This window comes from Heterodontus francisci, chromosome 16, assembly GCF_036365525.1.
Source record: "Heterodontus francisci isolate sHetFra1 chromosome 16, sHetFra1.hap1, whole genome shotgun sequence".
NCBI lineage: Eukaryota > Metazoa > Chordata > Chondrichthyes > Heterodontiformes > Heterodontidae > Heterodontus > Heterodontus francisci.
Window position 1 is genome coordinate 82793499 of NC_090386.1, and position 27500 is coordinate 82820998.

A 27500-nucleotide genomic window follows, 5' to 3' on the forward strand; every position below is an offset into this window, starting at 1 on the left:
ACCGTCACCACCCTCTGGGTAAAAAAGTTCTTCCTCAAATCTCCCTTAAACCTCCCGCCCCGCACCTTAAACTTGTGACCCCTCGTAACTGACCCTTCAACTAAGGGGAACAGCTGTTCCCTATCCACCCTGTCCATGCCCCTCATAATCTTGTACACCTCGACCAGGTCACCCCTTAGTCTTCTCTGCTCCAGTGAAAACAACCCAAGCCTATCCAACCTCTCCATAGCTTAAATGTTCCATCCCAGGCAACATCCTGGTGAATCGCCTCTGCACCCCCTCCAATGCAATCACATCCTTCCCATAATGTGGCGACCAGAATTGCACACAGTACTCCAGCTGTGACCTTACCAAAGTTCTGTACAACTCCAACATGACCTCCCTGCTTTTGTAATCTATGCCTCGAATGATAAAGGCAAGTGTCCCATATGCCTTTTTCACCACCCTATTAACCTGCCTTCAGAGACCTATGGACAAACACGCCAAGGTCCCTTTGTTCCTCGGAACTTCCCAGTGTCAGGCCATTCATTGAATACTTCCGTGTCACATTACTCCTTCCAAAGTGTATCACTTCACACTTTTCAGCGTTAAATTCCATCTGCCACTTTTCTGCCCATTTGACCATCCCGTCTATATCTTCCTGTAACCCAAGACACTCCACCTCACTGTTAACCACTCTGCCAATCTTTGTGTCATCCGCGAACTTACTGATCCGCTCCCCACATAGTCATCTATGATGTTTTATATAAATGACAATAGGGGACCCAGCATAGATCCCTGTGGTATGCCACTGGACACTGGCTTCCAGTTACTAAAACAGCCGTCTGTCATCACTCTCTGTCTCCTACAGCTAAGCCAATTTTGAATCCACCTTATCCAGTTACCTTGTATCCCATGTGCATTTTTTTTCTTGATAAGTCTCCCATGTGGGACCTTGTCAAAGGTTTTGCTGAAATCCATGTAAACTACATCAACTGTCTACCCTCATCAAAGCACCTAGTCACATGCTCAAAAAATTCAATCAAATTTGTTAGGCATGACCTCCCTCTGACAAAGCCATGCTGACGATTCCTAATCAAATTTTGCCTCTCCAAGTGGAGATAAATTCTCTCCTTCAGAATTTTCTCCAATAGTTTCCCTACCACGGACGTGAGACTCACTGGTCTGTAGTTCCCTGGCTTATCTCTACAACCTTTCTTAAATAGTGGGACCACATTAGCTGTTCTCCAGTCCTCTGGCACCTCCCCCATGGCTCGAGAGGAATTAAAAATTTGGGTCAGCGCCTCTGCAATCTCCACCCTCACTTCCCACAGCATCCTGGGACACAAATCATACGGACCTGGAGATTTGTCCACTTTTAAGCCTGCCAAAACCTTGTCACTCCCTATGAAAATTTGCTCAAGAACCTCACAGTCTCTCTCTCTAAGTTCCATATCTACATCCTCATTCTCTTGGGCGAAGACAGATGTGAAGTATTTGTTCAACACCCTACCAATGTGGGCGCCACCCACAGATTTCCCCCTTGGTCCCTAATGGGTCCTACTCTTTGCCTGGTTATCCTCTTCCCATTGATATACTTATGGAATATCTTGGGATTTTCCCTACTTTTACCAGCCAGAGCTTTCTCATATCCCCTCTTTGCTCTTCTAATTGCTTTCTTAAGCTCCATCCTACACTTTCTGTACTCCACTAATGCTTCCGGAAACACAACATGGAAAATTGGCAGGATGTGTTGTCATTGTGCTGTTAAATTGCAATTCTAGTGTCCAAATCAAATGGAGACATTGGTAAAGGCCTGAAACCAGGACATTTGCCACCCTTTCAGCTGGGGAATGGTGTGTCATGTGGAAGAAATCAGAATGGGAGTACAGCATGGCTATTAGTGGGATAGACAAGGTACAGTGCCAAATGTTGCACTGGCCTAAAAGTGAGTTTGTCTCCTGTTGAGGGGGTAGGTTTGTTTGTGTCTCAACAATTTTGGTTGTATTTTGCCTCATACACGTAACAAAAAGTATTTAAAAAAAAAACTTCTGGTTAGTCACCATTTTTTTTCTGTATCTGCTGTAATTTCTAATCCACAAATATGTGTGCTAAAAGCACTTATGGTAAGCAAGTGCACTTATTTGGATTTCAAACAAGAACAGTATCATCTCTCGTTCTTTTTTTCATTTAAAGAAGAAACATCCAGTTTTGTTAGAACTTCAGGAAGTCAAAAGAACTGCAATAAAGCTTTTGCTATATCAAAACTATTCATTCAACAATTCTGGTTTATGTATTGGGTAGGGCTAGAACAAAGCTTCAGAACTTCAAACACTTTTTTATTAATGAGACTCTGGTTATATTCCAGGTTTTGAGCTGTTACTGACTGTATTTCCCTCACTCTACTCCCTATCTTTATATGCATATTCATCTAAAAGGATTAAACTTAAATATTGAGAACTTGAAAACTCCAGAAAAACTTGTTTCAGCTCCAATTAGTAAAACATAATGGGTTTCAAAATTTTGTGGGGAAGGGTAGGGTTGGAGATTCTGTGATCCTATTAACAGGAAGCGGTTTCAGAAGTTTTAAGTTCTTTTTTAAAAATCATGTTTCAGTCATTTACTTACAAGAGTTTAGTTTGAGAATTAATGTACTCTGTTAAGGGGCACTATGCATGGTTATTGGCATTTTGCATAGTTTCTGTTATCTCATTACTTCATTTCAAAGTGAAAATGACTCCAGGTGGGACATTTTATCCAAGGTACTGATCTGGACCTGCACAGTGGATTCTTTTATTTTAAAAATAAATTGTATGACGCAGTATTTTGCAGTTAGATACTTTGACTAACATGGAGATGTTTTATTGCCCAAATTATGGTACTCTCCTGTTGTCATTGTAAGCTGCTCTAATGCACAACATTCAAGCATGCTGAATTGGTTCAATCCAGGGTGTAGTTGCCCATATGGTGTGGAGCAATAGGAGTTTGTAATACACTGCAGGTGTGTCTGTGTGTATTTGGGGCAGGTTAAATTGGGCTGAATGGCCTCGTTCTGTGCTGTGTAATTCTATGATATGTATATTTTGAGGGTAGTGACTTGTTGGGTTATTCTACTTTGAGCAAAAGTGCTGTGATGTTTGTCCACTTGGGATGGGGGTTTGCAAGTTTCTAACACATGTTTCCAATGTTTGAAAAGAGTTGCAAAAGCTTCAGACAAAAAAGTTGTTCCAATTCAAACAGATTATATTGCAATTTTCTTTTGCAATTATTTTGCAGAAGCATGAAACTTGTTGCCTTACGTTCAGATCTAAGATGGTATGAACAGGACAAACACCGCAGCCTCACAGCTCCAGCGACCCGGGTTCGATTCTGGGTACTGCCTGTGTGGAGTTTGCAAGTTCTCCCTGTGACCGCGTGGGTTTCCGCTGGTGCTCCGGTTTCCTCCCACAGCCAAAGACTTGCAGGTTGATAGGTAAATTGGCTATTGTAAATTGCCCCTAGTGTAGGTAGGTGGTAGTCGAATTGTGGGGATGTGGTAGGGAATATGGGATTAATGTAGGATTAATATAAATGGGTGGTTGATGGTCGGCACAGAGTCGGTGGGCCGAAGGGCCTGTTTCAGTGCTGTATCTGTAAATAAAAAATAAAAATAAAATAAATCACAGGAGGAGCACAACCGTTCGAAGTTTTCTCTTTCCCCCCCCGCCCCCCCACCATTGCCTGCCATTGTCCTTTCAGATGTGGAGCAGGAGGATCAGAGAACTGCCATTTAACTTAAATCTCCTTGAGTGAAAGCATAAACTGGTCTGATGGGTATTAAAGCACCCATACTTGCCTATTGGTATTGTGAATAACAATACAGAGAGTAGCACATTATGAAAGCTTCAGCAACCCTGTTTCATCAAATGGTGGTTAACTCTGCACTTAACCTTTTGCAATAGTGTCTTGCAACATTCTGCAGGTAGAAAAAGCAGTATGAAAAAATTCCCCCTTTTTTATTTTGCAGAAGTTTTTGTGTTCTTGGATTAAATGGCAGCAGCTTTTGTGCTGCTACAGCAATAACTATGTTAAAGATTGACAGCTTAGCTTCATCCCCTTTTTAAAAAAGAGGATGAACTTTGGCATGGACTGGATCATTCTGCAAACCACTTGTCTGCATGACATTGATGTACTGAATCCTGCATTAGATTTAAGTTCAAGTCCATCAAACATGGCTAATGGTGAGGCAAATAATTAGACCTGATCTTATTTGTTCAAGTATTTCAAAGTTACCAAGTATTTACAGCACAGATCCATGCTGGTGTTTATCCTCCACAGACATCTCCTCATAACCTTCATCTAATCCTAGCAACATATCCTTCTGTTCCTTTCTCACTGTGTGTTCATCTGGCTTCACCTTAAATGCATCTATGCTATTTGCCTCCGCTATTCCTTGTGGTAGTGAGTTCTGCTCTATGGGTAAAGAGTTTCTCCTGATTTCCATGTTAGACTTGTTAGTGACTATCGTATTTATGTCCCCTAGTTCTAGTCTCGCAACTAAAATATTTTCTTTACGTCTACCTTATCAAACCCTTTCGTGTTCTTAAAGACCTCCATCAGGGCACTGTTCAATCTTTTCTTTCCGAGGGAAATCTTTCCTGATGCGTGTAACACTCAGTTCTGATGTCATTTAAGAAAAATCCAGTGCCTCTATGCCTTTTTTATAATATGGAGATCAGAATTGTTCACAGTACTCCAAGTGTGGTCTAACTAAGATTCCATACATGTTTATCATAACTTCTTTGCTTTTTAGCTCTCTCCCTCTGGAAATGAGCCACAGCACTTTGTTTGCTTTTTTAAAATGGCTTTATTAACCTGCATTTCTAATTTTATCTGTACTCCCAGAGCTCTCTTCCTCTACCCCATTTAGACACATTGTCCAAGCTGTGTGCCAAAATGTACTATCTCATGCTTAACTATATTGAACTTCATTTGCCAATTACGCACCCATTCTGTAAGTTTATTCAAGTCTTCCTGTATTTTGGTATGAAAGGGATATTATTCCCGAGTACAAATTGATTATGTAATAGTGAACAAAATTCCCAGCACCTATCCTTGTATAATACCATTTCCCATCATTTGCCAGTCTGAGTAGCACCCTTTAACTCCTACTGTTTTGTAGACAACTTGCTGTTTTTTTTCCTGATTCCACATGTTCTGACCTTGGTCATGAGTCTACTGTGCAGCACCTTTATTGAAGGCTTTTATGGAAATCCAAATATATTGCATCTGCTGCATTACCCTTATCTGTGGAGAAGTCAGTTAAGGAGCTGAATCTTTGAGTTTGCAACACCTACAATCTAAATTGGTGGGCAATTTGTTTGTACACCTTGACAGTTACTGACTTAATCTTCCGAGCAATGAAGATAATGCATTTAATATCTAAATCTGTCACACTTGCCTGCAGTTAGTGCCTGCCTTTCAGATGTGGGGAAGATACTTTGGCTGCTGTTTTATGAAGACCAAATAAACCAAATTCTGTTTTCATTACATGGGATTCTGGGATTTTACTGGCATTTCCGGGATTGAATTCCATCTATTCACAATTAAGCAGACTGATTCATATTGACCAAACAGTCACATTGTGTTTTTATAATGTGGGATTTTGGAAGTCATCATCTGGGGTTCTATGACAACAGCCATTTCTTTTAAAGTGATGCCATTAACAGATCAGGCGTCATTTAAAAAAAAAATGAGATTCACTAGTTCACTGGTGAAGACAAAAAACAAAATGGAGCCATACACATGTTAACTTTACCTTCCTGTCTCCATAAATGCTCCCTATCTTGCTGTGTGTTTATTGTTTTTGTTTCACACTTCTCTAAGCTACTTTTTGCAAGTGCTGTGATAAGACTATGAACAAGTATTGATTTGTGACCTGATGTTTGTGATCTCTGAGCAGGTTGCTTATCAAAATTAATCTGATTTAAATGCTGCAATAAAATGTGAGATGTTGCTCATCACTTGCAATAAAATTACGTTTGTGGTAACGTTTAAGGATTTTTAACATTACAAAGACAGTTTTGTGTAATACTTGTACCTTTTCACAGCATCAGGATTAGCATCTGTTCTGTTTTTTAATCCCAGCCCAATCCCTCCAGATGTTTTATCTTGCACAGCTTTTCTGTTCAGTGCTCAGTAACATTTGTATGGCATGTTCTTTTGAATGTCTGACTCTAGAAGAAACCTAACCCTTTATTTTGTGTCGCGTTTAGCAATCATTAGTTTAGCACTGTAAGCCACTTTTAGTGTTTTATGATTTTGACTGTTCAACCCAGGTGTGTGATTAGAGCAGGGCATTGAGGGAGACAGTGGGTGTTGGGGTGGGTGGGGGGGGGTGGGCCAAAGGGAGGATCTAGCAGATCAAGAAAAATAAATTTTGCTGAGAAAGAAAGTAAAATAACTGAGTTACAAAATAAAATGTTAATTCTGGAAGAAAATTTCCCTCCAATGAGATTGAGAGATTTTATTATTGTGGAGTTTTTACATATGGCCCTTGAAGATAGCTTGTATGTTATATATTTTACACGTGCAGATTTACTTCAGTCGATCCAACCTGTACAGTCTCAAGTGAACTCCGCCTAAGTTGGAATTTGTAACACTGCTAGCTTTGTTATGTGTTTAAGGTTAGTCATTTAGTAGCAGCTTATTCAGTTCTGTCTGGAGACAGGATTCTTTCAGAGTGCTCAAAAGTGATTGGTAGGAAAGCAGAACGCTATATTAAATTGGGTCAGCAGAACCTATAATTTTTGTTGAAATAGAAGCCTGTAATTTCATGTTAAGCCTCCCTTGTTCTCATGGGCTTAAAATAAGACACTGTTGGAGAGCTGCTATGGAAGAACACGTCTGTGCAGGCACATGAGAACACTGTGCCATGAGTGTTCGCACTTTTTTTTTTTAAAAGTGGCGGAGGCGTGCATCTTTACTAAAGTTGTGGAATTGCTGATTGTTAAATCGGGTGAGGGTTAACTTTGAGAGCCTTTTTTGAGACTTGCAGAATTTGTAGTACCATGTGATCTTGAGTAGGGGGGAAACTACATTCTCCTTAGGCTGGCCTAATGTCTCCATTTTTGAGGGCTTGCAACTCAATAAAATATGAGTTGCATACTGTAGTAGTTTAGTTTAATTTAGAGATACAGCACTGAAACAGGCCCTTCGGCCCACCGAGTCTGTGCCGACCATCAACCACCCATTTATACTAATCCTACACTAATTCCATATTCCTACCACATCCCCCCTGTCCCTATATTTCCCTACCACCTACCTATACTAGGGGCAATTTATAATGGCCAATTTACCTATCAACCTGCAAGCCTTTGGCATGTGGGAGGAAACCGGAGCACCCGGAGAAAACCCACGCAGACACAGGGAGAACTTGCAAACTCCACATAGGCAGTACCCAGAATTGAACCCGGGTCGCTGGAGCTGTGAGGCTACGGTTAATATAAATTTTCTTCCCATTTATCCCCTGCTTTTCTTTAGCCTTAAAACTATTTGGAAAGTTTGAGACACATCAATTTTTGCAGTTGCTGCACCAGTATGAATTTTCAATTTCCCACAACAGTGAATTGCTTTTTAAGGTCTGTTTGTCTGTCTTTGAGTGTAGTAATTGTAGTCTCTGTTGTTTTGAGGTGAATTGCCAACTGGCTCAGAATTGACATTTCTCCAAGTAAGTTAGGGAAATAAGCACTGCTGGAACTCACTTGTACAAGAGTGAAACATATATTAACAACTGTTCTTTTGTACTGTTCTAATTGATGGGAGTAAATCACCACCTACATGATAGAGGATCTCAGTATTCCTTTTTCTGGACCATTTGCTTTTGGTGTATTCTGTTTGCAGTGTTGTACAAGTTAATCATTTTGTATGTGTAGGGTGATTCATACATCAGTAAGCTTATAATCTCTGGGGTACTACTTCAAAAATATTTGATTATTTTTGGGGAAAAAAACTTTCCTGGTAATCACCATAATTGAGGTCTAGTTGCCTAGAACTGAAACTCCTTTTTTAAGAACAATACTTTTGTCTTCGGACCTCCTGGAGCTAGCATTAAAGTCTTTAAATGCATTCAAATCACACACATTTGTTGTAAAGGGAGATATATGAACAGATAAAACCTTATGTAGAATTTCCACTCCAGTGGCATCATGAGTGGGTTATGGAAAATACTCAGTTGATATCACCATGATACTGAAGAGGGAATTTTACTGAAAATGTTTGCCTCGCAGTTTAAACATCTAAAACAAAAGAGCAAGATGACTGGGGGTAGCAGTGAGTGTGCTATCTCCTTTTATAACATTTAACATTATGTGCAACAATTCTGTAGAATATATGTTGCTTCTCAGCTTGCAGTAGTAAAGGGGATTAATTTGTAAATGATCAGATACTTGAATTTGAATGGAGCACCCTACCCTTTCTATTGGCTGCAAGAGTCCTATGTGAAATGAGTTTAGGTTGTTTCAAACTAGTTTCGATTGAGCATGGGCCCATGATTTGCCAATAGGCACTATCAATGAGATGCCACAAGGATGGCTGGTGAAGGACATGGATAATATCTTATTGGTCCAGTAGTGTCCTGTTCTCAGGTTGAGATTGAGGCCTTGTTTTGGGCGAACTTTACTTTGCACCTAACGTGGTCGTTTGGTGGCCGAATTCAGCGCAGGGTAGGAATTGAATCGTTTTCCTACTTTACATTCTTTTTCCAGTACAGAAATTGCTCACCTTGAGCATAAAATGTAAAATGGGTGACTGGATTCCACAGCATAAAATTTTGTTCAAATATTTTTTGAAAATCTGTTCCAAACTACAGTATATTTGCCAGTAATTAGCTCTTAATTTTGAACAAATTACCCATGTTTCATCCTTTTTGTTTGATACAAGTTCTTGAAATATGGGGTATGGGTGGGTGGTTCCGCAGCACCTTTTATGATGAAATGATTTTGATTTGAATAATGTAGTTGAGTATTTGGTTAATAGAGGATTTTTTTTTAAGGTAGAGAATCCTCGAAGTAGGATCAAGTTTCATGTCCACTCTGCATATGGTATGCTGATGTATGCAAACCCCATATATTAAACAACCTTAAAAAATGCAACACTATCTTAGTGGCTCAGTAGATATAGAAATTAAACCTAGTCCTTGAATGGGTTATCACCTCCTTAATACACGTGCATTTTTCCCACAGCCCCATATTTGAACCTCATTGATCCGGTTTCCGCCCTGCCGTAACGCAGAGACAGTCCGAATCAAAGTTACAGATGACGACATCTGTGGTTTGTGACTGGTGCACTATCCCTCTCATTCTTCTCAACTTCTGCAACTTTTGACAGTGTTGGCCACGCCATCTCCTCCAGTGCCTCTCCTCCGTTGTCTTGCTGGAGAGGACGGTCCATGCCTCATTCCAGTCTCACCAGTTCAGGCATTGTCAGACAATCTATTGCAATGGCTTCTCTTCCCACTTCTGCATTTAAATTTGGAGACCCCAAGGATCCTTGGGCCCCTCGTATTTATGCATTCCTTATGTACATTGATAACATTTCATCACCACCTCTTTCAACCTCTCTACTGTTACTGTGCTGTCTGATGTCCAGTCTTGAATGAGATGAACACTCCTACAATTAAACATTGGAAAGTCCAAAGCTATTGCCTTTGGACCCTACCACAAACTTCATTCCCTCGTCACCGATTCTGTCCCCTCCCTGACCACTGTCTCTGGCTGAAGTAGACCATTCGCAACCTCAGCATCTGAATGCAGAAGAATGTAAGCTACTAATACACTAAAAAAATTTTATTTGATTGTGGGCTGCGGACATCACTGGCTAGGCCAGCATTTATTACCCATCCCTAATTGCCCTTGAGAAGGTGATGGTGAGCTGTCTTCTTGAACCGCTGCAGTCCTTTATGTGTAGGCACTCCCACCAGCTCTGTTAGGAAGGGATTTCCAGGATTTTGACCCAGCAACAGTGAAGGAATCGCAATATAGTTCCAAGTCAGGATGGTGTGTGACTTAGAGTGGAACTTGCAGCTGGTGGTGTTCCTATGCATCTGCTGCCCTTGTCCTTCCACTGATAGAGGTCACGGTTTGGAAGGTTCTGGAAGGAGCCTTGGTGAGTTGCTGCCGTGCATCTTGTATATGGTACAAACTGCTGCCACTGTGCATTGGTGGTGGAGGGAGTGAATGTTTGTAGATGGGGTGCCAATCAAGCGGGCCACTTTGTCCTGGATGGTGTTGAGCTTCTTGAGTGTTGTTGGAGCTGCACCCATCCAGGCAAGTGGAGAGTATTCCATCACACTCCTGACTTGTACCTTATAGATGGTGGACAGGCATTGGGGCGACAGGAGGCGAGTTACTCATAGTCATAGAGTCCTACTGCATAGAAACAGGCCTTTCGGCCCACCGTGTCCATGCCGACCATAATGCCTATCTATACTAATCCCACCTGCCTGCATTAATTCCATATCCCTCTATGCCTTGCTCATTCAAGTACCTGTCCCAGATGCCTCTTAAATGTTGCTACTGTTCCTGCCTCCACCACCACCTCTGGCAGTTCATTCCAGATACCCACGATTCTTTGTGTGAAAAATTTATCCCTTTGATCTCCTTTAAACCTCACTCACCTTAAATCTATGCCCTTTAGTTTTAGTCACCGCTACCATGGGAAACAGACTCTGGCTATCTGTCCTATCTATACCTCTCATAATTTTATATACCTCCATCATGTCTCCTCTCAGCCTCCTTCGATCCAGGGAAAACACCCAGCCTATCCAATCTCTGTTTATAACTCAAGCCCTCCAAACCAGGCAACATCCTTGTAAATTTTTTCTGCACCCTCTCCAGCTTAATCACATCTTTCCTGTAGTGCGGCGACCAGAACTGCACACAGTATTCCAAATGCGGCCTAACCAAAGTTATGTACAACTGTAACATGACGTCCCATCTCTTGTACTCAATGCCTCGGCTGATGAAGGCAAGCATGCCATATGCCGCCTTCACCACCCTGTCTACCTGTGTTGCCACTTTCAGGGAACTATGTACTTGCACCCCAAGGTGTCTCTGCTCAACAACACTCTCCAGGGCCCTGCCATTCATTGTATATGTCCTGCCCTGGTTTAACTTGCCAAAATGCATCACTTCGCACTTGTCTGCGTTAAATTCCATTTGCCAATCTCTTGCCCACTTTCCCACTTTATCTATATCCTGTTGTAACCTTAGACAACCTTCTTCACTGTCCACTATACCACCAATTTTGGTGTCATCTGCAAATTTACTAATCATGCCCCCTACATTCATATCCAAGTCATTAATATATATGACAAACAACAGGGGGCCCAGCACCGATCCCTGCGGCACGCCACTGGTCACAGAATTCCCAGCCTTTGACCTGCTCTTGTAGCCACAGTATTTGTGGCTGGTGCATTTCAGTTTCTGGTCAATGGTAACCCCCAGGATGTTAGTGGAAGATTCAGTGATGGCAATGCCATTGAACATCAAGGGGAGATGGTTAGATTCTGTCTTGTTTGAAATGGCCATTGCCTGGCACTTGTGTGGCACGAATGTTACTTGCCACTTATCAGCCCAAGCCTGGATATTGTCCAGGTCTTGCTGCAGATGGGCATGTGCTGCTTCAGTATCTGAGGAGTTGTGAATGGTGCTGAAAAAAATATTTACATATCAAATTTTAAGTAGTGAATATTGAAAATCTGAGCCCTGTTTACATCTCCCTCAATGAGAAGCTGTATAAACTGCTTTGAGGATCAATCCATAATTACCAGTTAAAAATGTGTCTATGATCACACCTCTCCAAAAACCTTCTTTAAAGATAATTGTCGTGAGTTATTTTTATGTAATTGTCATGCAGGCCCCCACCTGCCAAGCGTGAGGCATATTAATTTCACCACATGGACATTAAATTTCAAATTGTTGTTGAAGTGAAGAAAGGACTTGCTTTAAAAAGAAATTGCCAGATCTTGGTTGGAAAGACATTTGCATATTAACAGACAGTGTTTGGAAGGACAAAGCAGCCATTCCCTGACACATTCAACCCACAATGGACTTTTGATCACCAGACTTTGAAAGTGGGGGAGCTAGCATTCCAGATTGAGTGCTAAGATGGCCGAATACACAAATAGACATGGTCAAACCAGCTAGTCACATTATTAACTTGCTGGGCAACCTGAGTTTTTTGAATTTGTACAAACAGGTTGGGAGAAAGCTGAATGCTCTTGGATTGAGAAGATCTCTCCTGTCTGCCTGCTCCCATCTCTTTCTCACAGAACTCCAAATCCACTGAAGACACATGAACTCCGAGAGAAGTCTCCTACAGCAAACAAGGTTTAAGAATAATACTGGGCCCCAACGAAAAGCAAGATCTACCTACAATAAAGGACACTACAGTGAGCTCGAAGAACCGTAACGCAAAAAATCTCCTCATATTGCCTCAAACCTTTCTACTTTATTATTCCTCTTTCTGTCTCTATCTGCATGTGTGTATCGTGTGTGCATGTTAGCGTGGGCGTGTCGTGTATCTGTAAGCATTAACTGAATTAGAGTTTAAGTTTAATATTTCACTTTTCTTCTTTAAACCTGAGAAAACCTATTGTGCTGGTTTCTTTGCCTTATAATTGGAAAGCAGTGAAAAAGGATTCACCAAGGGGGAGCTGAATACACGGTGTGTTTAAAAATTAAACCCTGTTACAGTAAGACCAGGTGAAGGCTGAAAGGGAACCCTCGACCTCTTTCTCACCTGTTCATAACAGTAATGAATAACCCATCTGGGCTTTCTTCAGCTTTGTAGAAGCAACTAACCATTATAGATAGTATTTGGGACTATCAGTCTAATTTTTGTACGCTTCCCAGAGCCAGTATTGGTGAAGCAGAAGTCAATTAACTTCACGATATGATCTGCATATCTCCATAGTAACTTGATTCACAATTCAGCACAAGTTATCTAACATGTACTGATTTTATTTTGAACAATGTTTTTGTATCCTTTTCGACCAAAAGATCGATACTAAACTAAAATAATTACTTTTATTTGCTTCTGAGTGTGAACATACGAACATATGCACATGTAGGAGGAGTAAGCTATTCGAGCCTGCTCTGCCATTCTATAAGATCATGGCTGATTCTGTTTGTGGACTCAACTCCACTTTCCTGCCTACCCCTGATACCCTTTGACTCCCTTGTTTGTCAAGAATCCGTCTACCTCTGCCTTAAAAGCATTCAATGACCCTGCCTGCACTGCTCTCTGGGGAAGAGAGTTCCACAGACACTCAAACCGCAGGAAAAATTCTCCTCATCTGTTTTAAATGGGAGACCCCTTAATTTCAAACTGTGCCCTCTAGTTTTAGTCTCCACCACAGGAGGAAGCAGCCTTTAAACATCCACCCTGTCAAGTCCCCTCAGGATCTTGTGTTTCAATATGATTACCTCTCATCCTTCCAAAGCCCAATGAATACAGACTCAACCTGTCCACCCTTTCTTCATAAGATAACCCTCTCCTCCTAGGAATCAGATGAGCGAACCTTCTCTGAACGACTTCCAATGCAGTTATATCCTTTTAAGTAAGGAAACCAAACTCTACACAATACTAGATGTGGTCTCACCCAATGCCGTGTACAACTTCAGCAAAACATCTCTACTTTTACATTCCATTCCCCTTGCAATAAATGACACATTGCATTTCCTGCCATAATCACTTGCCATACCTGCATGCTAACTTTTTGTGTTTCATGTACTAGGGCACCCAGATCCTTCTGTATCTCAAGTTCTGCAATCTCTCTCTCCATTTAAATAATATGTTGCTTTTGCAAAATAAAGAGATCTTTCATTTGAGCTCAACTCACTCAGTTGTTTGGCTTTTGCACACTTGATTTTAATCGTAAAAAAAAAAACCAGGAAGTGCTGGAAATACTCAGCAGGTCTGGCAACATCTGTGGAGAGAGACACAGGGTTAATGTTTCAGGTCTGTGAACTTTTGTCAGAACTGGCAAAGGTTAGAAATGTAATAGGCTTTGAGCATGTGAAAGGGGTGGGGGAAGGTGTGAGGGTAGGAGAGATTAAATGACAAAGATGTCAATGGAACATGGGCAAAGGGAGTGCTAACAGTTGTATCAAAAGACAAAGCATCAGTCCAGAGAGAGTCTTAATGAATAATGAACAGCTCTGTCCAAAAACAAAAACCTGAAGAGCATGTTTTAAGACTGGCCCATGGTTAAAAAAAATAAAACAAAATAAGAAAAAAAAGGCAGTCATACTCTGACATTGTTGAACTCAATGTTGAGTCATATTGTGTAGAGTGCCTAATCGGAAGATGAGGTGCTGTTCCTCGAGCTTGCGTTGAGGTTCACTGGAACACTGCAGCAGACCCAGGACAGAAACGTTGGCAGGGGAGTAGGTTGGTGAATTAAAATGGCAAGCAACCAGAAGCTCGGGGTCATGCTTTCGGACTGAGCGGAGGTGTTCAGCAAAGCGGTCATCCAAGCTGCATTTGGTGTCTCCAATGTAGAGGTGACCACGTTGTGAGCAGCGACTACAGCGTACTGAATTGAAGGTAGTATGATGCTTCACCTGGAAGGAGTGTAAACATCTTGAAGGGATTGTTCCCTCCGTGACTCCCTGGTCCACTCCCCCATCACTCTGAACACCGTATCCCCTTTCCACGCCACCTTCCATGCAATCGCAGGAGGTGTAATACTTGTCCTTTTACCTCCTCTCTCCTCGCCATCTAAGGCCCCAAACACTCCTTCCAGGTGAGGCAGTGATTTACTTGTCCTACTTTCAATTTAGTATGCTGTATTCGCTGCCCACAATGCGGTCGCCTCTACATTGGGGAGACCAAATGCAGATCGGGTGACCGCTTTGTGGAACACCTCCATTCAGTCCGCAAGCATGACCCCAAGCTTCCAGTTGCTTGCCCTTTTAAACCACCCTGCTCCCCTGCCAACATTTCTGTTTAGGGCCCTGCTGCAGTGTTCCAGTGAACCTCAACGCAAGCTCGAAGAACAGCATCTCATCTTCCGATTAGGCACTCTACACAATATGACTCGACATTGAGTTCAACAATTTCAGAGCATGACTGCCTTTAAAAAAAAATTAACCGTTGACTTGTTCTTAAACATGCTGTTCAGGTTTTTGTTTTTGGACAGAGCTGTTCATTATTCTGCCATTAACACACACGCGCTCTCGCTCTCTCAACTATTGCTTTGTCTTTTAATACAATTATTAGCATTCCCTTTGCCTTTGTTTTGTGACAGCTTTGTCATTTAATCTCTCCTGCCCTCTGCCCCATCACACAACTTCTTCCCCCTACCCCCGGACCCCCCGGCCACCACCCTTTCACTTGCTGAAGGCCTATTACATTTTTCACCTTTGCCAGTTCTGATGAAAGGTCACAGACCTGACATGTTGACCCTGTTTCTGTCTCCACAGATGCTGCCAGACCTGCTGAGTATTTCTAGCACTTCCTGTTTTTATTTCAGATTTCCAGCATCTGCGATATTTTGCTTTTAATTTTAATTGTAGACAGGTTATTCACAGATTCAAGTTCCAGGCAACATGCAAGGTAATTTGTGTCAGCCGTGGTGCAGTTGGTAACACTCTTGCCTCTGATTTAGAAGGTGACCCTCCGAGGCAGTACTGAGGGTGGGAGTGCTGCATTGTCGGAGGTATCTTCTTTCAGATGAGGCATTAAATCTGCTCTCTCAAGTGGACATGTAGGATCCCATGGTGAAGAAGAGCAGGAGAGTTATCCCCAGTGCCCTCAGTCAGAATCACTAAATGATTATATGGTCATCACATTGCTGTTTGTGGTAGCTTGATGTGTGCAAATTGGCTGCTACATTTCCTACATTACAGCAGTGACTGCACTTCACAAGTACGTAATTGAATATACATGCTTTGGGACATCCTGAAGTTGTTCAAGTCTTTCTACAATTAAAATTGAAGTAACTTTTTGGGAGGTACTATTTTTTTGTTCGCAGAGTAGTGGTACAAATGGGCATTCTTTCTCATTTTAACCACCCGTTGTGGGCCTTAAGCACATGCGGGTGAGTTGTAGCACAGTTGGCTGCTGAATGATGTTCCCTGTACTCTTCCTGAATGGTGCTTTAACCTTACCCTCAAAAATGCCCCTTATTGCACTGTTGTGAAATTTTTTTTTTCTACTCCCAACTCCCACACTTACTATCATTGTGGCAATGTGGAGTTGTGATGAAAGGTCACAGACCTGAAATGTTAGCTCTGCTTCTGTCTCCACAGATGCTGCCAGACCTGCAGAGTATTTCCATCATTTTCTGATTTTATTATTGTGGCAATGTGCCTTAAGGGTGGTAGCAGACTAATTGGTTATATGGGGGAGAGCAGTGACAGGATTTGGAGGCTGTGATTGAAACCACAGTCTGAGCGAAAATTTGCAATCTTTGTCTCTCTTCTCTTATCACCCTCATTTCCTTGTGTATGTAATATTTAAGAGCTGCTTTTTGCTTAATTGCTGCTTTTAAAAAATATTTTAAGTGACTTTTTCACCATTGCAAAAATTTCTGGTCTCATAGCTTTAAAAAGATTGGTAATATCTCTTCAGTAATTTTGTTACATAGCAATTAAATCAAATTGGTTATGCAATCTATAGCTAAAGCTTTTATTGTGTTAAATTATCTTTCAAAATAAAATACATGGAAAATTACTGTGTACATTCACAGGTTAAAAGAAATCGACTGAGATGTTGGGGAAAATGTATTAAGTTCCCTTGGACTCAAGAAGCACTCTGCAGAATTGTGCCTCTATTCCCCCCCCTCTTCTCAAAATGTAGAGATTCTTTCCTACCTTCAGTAATCACAATTTTTTTAAATTAAAAAATTACAAATAATTATGGCCAATATTTTTTTCCTGTGTCAGACGTTTCATCTTATATTGGAACTGCCTTTTGGGTATGAACTGATTTCAAATTTTATGACTATTATCTGCCTCTACTGATAATTCAGTTCCTTGCATTGTCTCTCTTCCACCTGGTTTATGGTTGCAAAAAGAATCGAGTTCCAAAATGTTTTCTTTTCTTTTAAATTGGCACTGTGTATTGTTTAAGCATTGTAATAGGTGAGAGAGAAACCCCCAAAAGCATGAAGCATGTAGAGTTTAACAAATATACTTTTTACCAAAAATGGTGATTTATGCACTGTAATTGAAGGCACCTGAAGAAAGGGCTGCAGAGATGGGAATTATCGAAATAGTCAAAAACTTTCATATACTTTTCTTATGTTTTAATACTGTGTTTTGGCACTGCAGTGAAAAAGGCCAGCCATTGTGTTGCAAGATTTTCTGAAACCAGTAATTGAAATTAGCTATGCTTTCGGGCCTCAATCTGGCACACTCCTAAAATTTCTATTTCACTTGAGACCAATAGCATAGAGTGCGATTTGTCTATGAAGCCATACTATGTACACACAGAAAGGTAGACCCCATCCTGGTACTGTAGCGAAGGGTACTCTGAGCGTAAGATTAGAACGGTTTCTGTAGCAGTCAGTAATTTTGAAGAGTTGTGAAATGATTTTTAGAAATTTTTCAGAATGATGGCCCCCACAAAAATAGGATCACTTTGGGTTCATGTGGAGAACCCAGAGCAGCTCCAGTGGACATGAAGATGCCAAATGTCGAGTCGGGGTGGCAAGAGACAAGTAAGTAAATTGACGATGCCTACTACAACTATATTTCAAAGAATGCATGTAGTGAAATCTTTTATGAAGAAAGTACTTTGTGTAGCCTTTCTTTCCACTTTTAACTATTCTTCTATGGCCTCCTTATCTCGAGAGACAATGGAGCGCCTGGAGGTAGTCAGTGGTTTGTGAAGCAGCGCCTGGAGTGGCTATAAAGGCCAATTCTAGAGTGACAGGCTCTTCCACAGGTGCTGCAGAGAAATTTGTTTGTCGGGGCTGTTACACAGTTGGCTCTCCCCTTGCGCCTCTGTCTTTTTTCCTGCCAACTACTAAGTCTCTTTGACTCGTCACACTTCAGCCCGTCTTTATGGCTGCCCGCCAGCTCTGGCGAACGCTGGCAACTGACTCCCACGACTTGTGAGCAATGTCACAGGATTTCATGTCGCGTTTGCAGACGTCTTTAAAGCAGGGACATGGACGGCCGGTGGGTCTGATACCAGTGGTGAGCTCGCTGTACAATGTGTCTTTGGGGATCCTGCCATCTTCCATGCGGCTCACATGGCCAAGCCATCTCAAGCGCCGCTGACTCAGTAGTGAGTATAAGCTGGGGACTTCTGTGTTGGAGGTATGGTCCTGCCACCTGATGCCAAGTATTCTCCGGAGGCAGCGAAGATGGAATGAATTGAGACGTTGCTCTTGGCTGACATACGTTGTCCAGGCCTCGCTGCCATAGAGCAAGGTACTGAGGACACAGGCCTGATACACTCGGACTTTTGTGTTCCGTGTCAGTGCGCCATTTTCCCACACTCTCTTGGCCAGTCTGGACATAGCAGTGGAAGCCTTTCCCATGCGCTTGTTTGTCGCAGCAAAAGGCATTCACTGTAATTTACATATAACTTATACAAGTGGCATTCAGTTTTGTAGCTTATGCTTGTACAAACAGCAAGTTTAAATTGAGAGTGTATCTGCATTAGTGATGAGCTGGGAGGGAGTTTCTTGGTGATACTGAAGAATGATTTGGGGCAAGGAATGCTGTGGCTTACAAAATCATTTGAGTTGGGAAAAACATAGGTGATTCTTCCTTGAATTAAATCCCATTTGACGGATGTCTTGGCTTCTGTGATTTTCAAGTGTGACCCTTTTGATTTGTAGAATTTACTGTTGAAAATAGTGAATCTTGGCAAAGTTCCTTTTTGAATTCTGATTCCCTAAAATGGAAACCTCTAGCCCTGTTTAACAATGATACCCATCTATCCATGTTGCTTGGCTATGAACATCTGCTCTGAACCGTCCTAAACATGCCAGGGGGCACAGATTTAAGGTGATTGGTGGAAGGATTAGAGGGGACATGAGGAGGAAAAGCTTTCTCACCCAGAGGGTGCTGGGTGTCTGGAATTCACTGCCTGGATCGGTGATGGAGGCAGAAACCCTCAACTCATTAAAAATGTACCTGGACCTACACCTGAAGTACTGTAACCTGCAAGGCTACGGACCAGATGCTGGAAGGTGGGATTAGACTGGGCGGCTAGTTTTTTCAGCCGGTGCAAATATAATGAGCTGAATGGTCTCTTACTGTACCGTAACTTTTCTATGGTTCTGTGGCTGAAAGAAAGTTTAAATGCAGACTTTTTCAAAATGAAAGTAACTTCAAACTAGTGAATGTAGAGTACATAATGGGATTATGACAAAAAGTCATAAATCCGGTTTTCTGGCAGATGCAAAGGATAGAATGGGTGCAATTTATGGTGGATACTATTATGATCTTTAATTAAGCACTGCTTAAACATAACCAAATGAACAAAATACCCAAGAAGATAGAAATCTATAAAGGCCATTTAGCCTACTTTTCTCATTTCATCATTTAGATCCATGTACAGGCCCACAAGACCAGTGTCCACCTCTCTTGTCTTGGTGTCAAACCACATTGTGTTTGAGTTCTGAGGTTGGTTGGCATCCTTCCATCTACGAAAGATGATGGACACACAGCAAACAATCCATTTAGGTGGGGTGTCTTGAGAGGCAGGTTCTGCCACAAGTGCTGCATGTGAAGCTGCCAAGTGGTGCCGTGAGTTGTTTTTGGTGTTGGCGCCTGTTGCCAAGCTACTATAGCCACTGGTCATCGTGGTAGTGCACGCCAGTCCACAGGATGTGTCGCCATTTCCCTCTTTAGCCAGCTAATGACTCCCAGGTGCGATAGTAGACTTTTAGGGCCTTCATGTCATACTTGCAAGCATCCTTGAAGCAGAGCTTTGGGTGCCCCTTTGGTCATCTGGCCCTGGCTGCCTCACCATACAGAAGATCCTTGGGTATGTGACTGTCTTCCATCCTTTGAACGTGTCGGATCCACCGAAGCTGCCTCTGTTTGATTAGTGCGAGCACACCCAGGAGTTCTGCCTTTGAGAGAACTGCTGCAATTGTGATCTTTGTCCTGCCAGGATATGCCCATAACATGCTGCTGGCAGCTATGATGGAAATTATTGAGCTTCTATTCCTGGTAGCTGTAAGTTGCCCCTGTTTCACAGCCGTTTAGCAAGGTGCTGAGAATGCAGGCCGTATAAACCATTAGCTTAGTCCTAAGGATCAGTTTGGTGTTATCCCAAGCATGTTTTGCAAGTGGCCTGAAGGTGGTAGTTGCTTTCCCTTTGTATATGATGAGCTCTGCATCGAGACAGATTGTCTGTCATAGTGTACCCAAGACCTGAGTTCCCAAGATGTGGAGAGTAAATGGATATCTTTGTGACTTTGCAAACTTACAGGCACATTTGAACAACTCACAAAGGTAAAGTTTGCTTTTAGAAGTAATTCTTTGCCAGGTGTAGTATGAAGGGTCCTTTCTGGATGAAGAGCAGGATATCGCCCATTCCTTCCATTCAAAAACATGCAGTTTCCTTGAAGTGAAAAACAAAGAAAAAAAAAAGTGTATTCGTATTCTGAAAGAGATTACTGAAACAATAATAGAAAAAGAGATCACTGCTGAAGTAACCTTGATAAAAGCAACTGTTTTGTTTGTGGAAGAAGGAACATCTACAAATGTAAGCAAATCATAAAAGTAATGATTCAGTTACTAAAGCATTGGTTTTGGTGCTGTTTGCACTGGGTCATACACTTATTGGCAATAGTACTGCTTGCTAATGCATTCTGACGTTCTTTAGTCTCAAGCCACTGCAATGGCACCACTTAATTTTGGTCCAACTATATTAATAACACATGTTGAGACAGTAGGTAAAGTGAACTGCTTTTAAGTTCTCTGATGCAAATCTAAACTGACTAGCTGGATGGCTAGGTTTATTTTGTTTGCCCTTTTTTTAAAGTCCTCCATTAGTAGATTAATTTGTGACAGGACATAATTTCTCCAGTATGTTACAGTGCAACAAAAACAGAAAATGCTGTGAATACACAGCAGATCAGGCAGCATCTGTGGAGAGAGAAACAGAGTTCATGTTTCAGGTTTGTCACATTTCAGAACTTGCACAATTTAGGAATATAATAGGTTTTGAGCAAGTGAAAGGGGGGAGGAGGCAAAGAAGAACAGAAGTGAATGTCTGATAGGGGGAAGGGCAGGAGAGATTAAATGACAAAAGCTTTCATGGTACAAAGCCAGGTAAATAAACTAAAGATGTGTCAAGATGAAGTGTAAATGGCAGGAAAGCAGCTGTCCAAACACAAAATAAAGGAATTAAGAAAGAAATGGGGTGGGGGTGGGGGGGGTGGGTGATGGTGGTGCGGTAAGAATAAACCAATAAGAAACAAAATGGGGGTGGAGATTATGATGTAAAATTATTGAGCAGTGTTGAGTCTGGAAGTCTTTTGAAGTGCCCTGTTGAAAGATGAGGTGCTGTTCCTTGAGCTTGCATTGGGCTTTATTGGAACACTGTAGCAGGCCAAGGACAGAGGGGTCAGAATGGGAGCAAGGTGGGGAATTGAAATGACAAAGCAACAGGAAACTTGGGGTCATGCTTGCGGACTAAACAGAGGTGTTCAGCAAAGTGGTCACCCAGCCTGCGTTTAGTCTCCCCAAAATAGAGGAGACCACATCTTGAGCAGCGAATACAGTATACTAAATTGAAAGAAGTAAATCACTGTTTCACCTGGAAGAAATGTTTCGAGCCCTGGATGATGGGAAGGGAGGAAGTAAAAGTGCAGGTGTTACATCAACTGCACTTTTTTCCCTCCCTTCCCACCATCCAGGGCTTTCATGGAAAGATGCCCTAGGGCAGGCTGGGGAAGGCGGGTGGTGTTGTGGGTGACTGAGGAGTGGATTAGGGTGTTGTGGAGAGAACGGTCCCTTGACATTGCTGGGAGGGGAGAAGCAGTTGTATTTGGTGGCATTACGCTGGAGGTGGCAGAAATGGCAGAGGATGATCTGTTGAATTTTGAGGCTGGAGGGATGGAAGATGAGGACGACGGGAACCCTATCACGGTTCTGGGAGGGAGGGGAAGGGGTGAGAGTAGAAGTGCGTGAAATGGATCAGACGTGGATGAGGGCCCTGTCAACCGTGGTGGGGTGGGGGTAATCCTCGGTTAAGGAAAAAGGAAAACCTATCTGAAGCTCTAGTATGAAAGGTTGCATCATCCAAACAGATGTGATGGAGGTGGAAAAACTGGGAGAATGGAGTCAAGTCCTTGTAAGATGTGAGGAAGTGTAGTGCAGGTAGCTATGGGAGTCCATGGGCTTATAGTGAATATTAGTTGAAAGGCTATCCCCAGAAATGGAGACAGAAGTTGAGGAAGGGAAGAGTTGGAGATGGACCACGTGAAGGTGAGTAAAGAATAGAAATTGGAAGCAAAGTTGATGACATTTTTTAGTTCGGGGTGAGCAGGAAGCGACACTGATGCAGTTATCAATGTACTGGAAGAAGAGGTGAGGGAGGGAGCCTGAGTAGGACTGGAATAAGGAATATTCCACATATCCCATAAAAAGGCTGGCATTGCTGGGACCCATGTGGGTACCCATAGCAATACCTTTTATTTGGAGGAAGTGAGTGGAGTTGAAGGAGAAGTTGTTCAATGTGAGAACAAGTTCAACCAGGCAGAGGAGGGTGGTGGTGGATGTTTGTGGCTCTATTCTAGGAAGAAGCGGAGAGCTCTCAGACCATACTGGTGGGGGATGGAGGTGTAGGGGGATTGATGTCCATGGTGAATAGGAGATGGCAAGGGCCTGGAAACTGATGAAGTGACGGAGGGCATCGGAAGAGTCACGGATGTAGCTGGAAAGAGACTGGACAAGGGGAGTAAACATAGTCGAGATAGGAAGGAATCAGTTCACTGGGGCAGGAACAGACTGAAACAATGGGTCTACCAGGAAAGTCTTGTTTGTGGATTTTTGGGAAGGAGGTAGAAGTGGGCTGTAGAGGGTTGGGGAACTGAGAAGTTGGAGGGAAGATCTCTCGAGCTAAGTTCAGTCACAGTCTTGGATACCATGTCTTGATGTTTGATAGTGGGGTCATGGTCCAGGGAGAGGTATGAAGAAGTGTCGGGGAGTTGACATTCGGCTTCTGCTAGATAGAGGACAGTATGCCAGGCGACAACAGCACTATCCTTGTCAACAGGTTTGTTGAGTTAGGTTTGGACCTGAGGGAATAGAGTGCTGCAAGTTCAGAGGGAGATAGGTTAGAGCAGAACATCCACCACCACCCTCCTCTGCCTGGTTGAACTTGTTCTCACATTGAACAACTTCTCCTTTAACTCCACTCACTTCCTCCAACATAAAAGTCCTCGAGGCGGCCAACATCCCCAGCTTATACACCCTACTGAGTCAGCGCCACGAGATGGCTTGGCCATGTGAGCCGCATGGAAGATGGCAGGATCCCCAAGGACACATTGTAACAGCAAGCTCGTCACTGGTATCAGACCCACCGGCCGTCCATGTCGCCGTTTTAAAGACGTCTGCAAACGCGACATGAAGTCCTTTGACATTGATCACAAGTCTTGGGAGTCGGTTGCTAGCGATCGCCAGAGCTGGCAGGCAGCCATAAAGGCGGGGCTAAAGTGTGGCGAGTCGAAGAGACTTAGCAGTTGGCAGGGAAAAAGACAGAAGCGCAAGGGGAGCGCCAACTGCGTAACAGCCCTGACAACCAATTTTATCTGCAGTACCTGTGGAAGTCTGTCATTCTAGAATTGGCCTTTATAGCCACTCCAGGCGCTGCTCCACAAACCACTGACCACCTGCAGGCACTTACCCATTGTCTCCCGAGACAAGGAGGCCAAAGAAGAGAGGTTCGAGCAAGTGAGGCGAGCAGAGAAATTTTCGGCCAATCTCATGCCAGCAGTTCTTAATGAAAAGATCGAGAAAGGGTTAAGAGGCCAGAGGGAACAGTTCAGGTGGAGGACGAATATTGGAGAGGGGTAAAAAGGTCTGCTGAGCAGGGGGATGATTCCTGGCCAAAGAAGTTGGCACGGATGCAGAGGCGACGGAACAAGAGTTCAGCGTCCTGCTGAACTCAAAATTCATTGAGGTGGGGATGTAAGGGGATGAAGCTATTATATTTTTAACTTTTGCCAGTTCTGATGAAAGGTCACAACCTGAAATGTCAACTGTTTCTCCACAGACGTTGCCTGACCTACTAAGTATTTCCAGCATTTTCTGTTTTTTGTTACACATTTCCATCATCTGTAGTATTTTGCTTTTGTACTAATGTTACAATGCAAACTTTGATATTCTTTTGGAATTGAATATAAATTATTCCAGCTGTGATGAGAATGTTATTAAACTAAAGCTGTTGAAGTCAGGATTTAGTCTGATGATTGTCTTCCGAGAGAAGATTTCCCTGTTTAATAACCAATGTCCTTTGTATGATTATTAAAATAAATGAACTACTTGCATGCTGTGCAATCCTGAAGGCTGTGGCATTCTGGAATATAAAATCTACACCAACTGCAAAATGTTTATTTGCATTATAGGTTCTCATCAATTCGCTAGCTACTACAAATCAGGATAGCTTACACTTGAAACCCAAAGACCATACTAAGCAGTCATACAAAAGGAAATCAAAACAAGAAATGCTGGAAATACTCAGCAGTCTGGCAGCATCTGTGGAGAGAGAAGCAGAGTTAACTAGTTCTGATGAAGGGTCACTGACCTGAAACATCAACTCTGCTTCTCTTTTCACAGATGCTGCCAGACCTGTTGAGTGGTTCCAGCATTTCTTGTCATCATTTTATATATCCTACTTGTCATCTTAATCTCATGTCTGTTTTGATGATCAGACTTTTTTTAAATGAAAAATGACAAGTACTAGTCTTTAAAACAACTAATAAGTGGGAATGAGTTGAAGATTGGTATTATGGTTCAGGTGATGTTCAGAATACAGTTATATGAAATTCCGAGTTCATTACTTTCTCTAAGCTATTTCATTAAACCCCAGCCTTGATACTCACTGCCAGATAATTATTCTATGTTTAAAAATCTTAGTTCATACTTGGATGAGTAATTTAAATTTAAGACATGGCATTTATAATTATTTGTACTTATCTGTTTTTGGTTTGCTGTGCAACACAAGTATAATAATTTATAAAGTGCTAGCACTGTATTCATTTAGTGTGAACAAATGTTGATATAAGTCCAGATATAAAGAGCAAACTGAATGTTGAACGCCTGAAATGAAAACAGAAAATGTTGGAAATATGCAACAGATCAGTACTGACTGGGAAATATTTGATTCAGGTTATATATACCTTGAAAGGCCATGCTTGAAATAGGCAACTATCCCAATTGACCTGTTTTTATTTCAGCATCTTCTGTTTCGATTCTCAATAAATAGTGCAATTTAAATTACTAAAATAATTATGAACTTTGTTTTTTTAAAGAAGATTCTTTAGATCTCATATGAATGGGTATTATTGAAGTAATGCTGCACAAGCCTTCTGGAAGATGTACAATCACAAATGTGCTCTAATGTGCTCTCCTTTTAAATGAGCTTGTGTGCTCTTAAATCCTTACCCAATGCATGATTGTGTTTTCATTTTTCCTCTAGAAAAGCTTGAAATAATTGGCCTTATTTATAGTACAGCTGTCTAAATTAGTGAAAAAATAATTTAAACACTTCTGTTACATTCTTACTGACCAATAGCCTGAAATAAGAATATTTGAAAGATTTTGAATTTATATAATGCATTGCATGCCTTTGGAAGTTGCCAAGTTATTTCATAAGCATTTAATTACTTTTGAATTGTTGTTACTATTGCTTGTATGACGCACTGCTTGGCTGGGGGCAAAGCATGTTTTTTGTGAGGAGTGGCTACCTTCTCTAAGTGGCATATGGACAGGCAGATACAGGCCATGAAGAACCTAGGAACAGGATATCTGGCTAGCAACCCAGGATGAATCTGAAGGTGTACGGTGCACTGGCTGCAAAGACCAGAAATTTGTGGTTTGCTAGCTGATGCAGGCATGCGTACTGCCGCACATTATGTGGAATTGTCATTGGTGCAGTGTGTGTCCTGTACACCAGGCACTGGTATTGCATAATTCTTGAATGCTTCTGCGCAGCACGTGTGCTTCCTGGATCCAGGAGGATTGATGCACATAATGGAGATCATGTCAAAAAAAAGTAAACACGATGGGGTAGAGTTTAGACTTTAATCAGTCCAACCCAGGTAAATTGGCCGATTGGGGAATTTTAAGCGCAAGTTTTGTTGAGCTGAAGTTGATTTCCTGTGATCGTTTAAAGCTGGTTTAAAAGTTATTTGGCCAGAAGCCGACTCAGTCCACAAAAGTGACCATGCCCCCCAGATTGAAGTAACGAGGATGGAAAGTTACTGCTGATTGGGGAAACATTTGAGGAGGGTCTTGAAATTGGGCTCGTTTTCTTGGGCATACGTGCAAGTCGGCACGTTTTAAAAACTTTACATTTTAATGTATATTTAATTTACTAAGAAATTGACTTGTGTATAGCAACCAAATTAGTAAATGATTCAGTATAGATATTTAAGTTTTTCTTTTTCAATCATTCAAAATCAGGTTCATATGGTTGGAGGACTTAACGTTCATTTTCAGCTGTATTACTAAAATTGCACCAGGTTTCCACTACTAATGAATAACTAATGCAAAGAAAGAAAACTGTTCTATTATGCTGGCTGCACTGGTTCATGGAAGATTTTAGGTTTGTGATTATGCTTCTGCATTTTAGCAGAAACTTGGACTGTAACCTAACCAGTGCAAATTTCAAGCCCAATTTGTGCCTGATTGTGCTCAAAGTGGAAACTTAGTCAGACTGGTATTTGGAGACAGGACTGCAAAGGCAAGCAGTAAAAAGGCTGTAAAGGCCTGCTCTAGTGTAAAGTTAAAGCCCGACCCGACCACAGTCAAACCAAACCCGACTGGAGCCCAAGTCCTTAAATTGTTTTCATGCCTGACCCGAAAATATCAAACGCTGTTGAAACAAAAAAATCACGTCAAAACGTAGATTTAAAAAGTGAACAATACAAAACAAAACAAAACAGTCCAGCCCGACCTGACCCGAGCCCAAATGCTGGACACAGAATATAAACCTGACACATGTAGTCGGGTTTGGGTTGGGGTAACCAGACAGTTATTCTGCCCTAGGATTATAGAACAGAATGTGGGGAGGTTATTCTGTTGAAGTTGAGCAAGATGATCATCTTAAGTGGATAGCATTGTCGTTTTTTAATTTTATATCATTATGTAAACATGAGTCATACCAAGCGAACTACCTGACTGATCGTACCTGTAACGATGTACACATTTCACCTTACTCGGGAGTAAAGAGGTTTGAATCAAATCAACTTTTACCTCTTCTAGGGTTTACTCTGTCTGCTGTCGGAGATATTGAAGAAAACAAGGGAAAAAGACAAATGTGCAGTCCGGATGCAAAGG

The 27500-nt window shown here is 41.9% G+C and overlaps 1 protein-coding gene across 7 annotated transcripts in view; it reads left to right on the forward strand.

Annotated features, from left to right (window-relative positions):
* The window catches only part of LOC137378257 (nuclear receptor coactivator 3-like), a 295743-nt gene that overhangs the window by 90754 nt on the left and 177489 nt on the right, over positions 1-27500 (forward strand). The window contains exon 1 of one of the 7 annotated variants that reach the window (XM_068048493.1): positions 17590-17686. The exons of the other annotated variants lie outside the window; for them this stretch is intronic. The gene's annotated coding sequence lies outside the window, so the exon portion shown is untranslated. Of the gene's footprint in view, positions 1-17589; positions 17687-27500 lie in introns of those variants that run through there. 7 annotated transcript variants of the gene reach the window in all.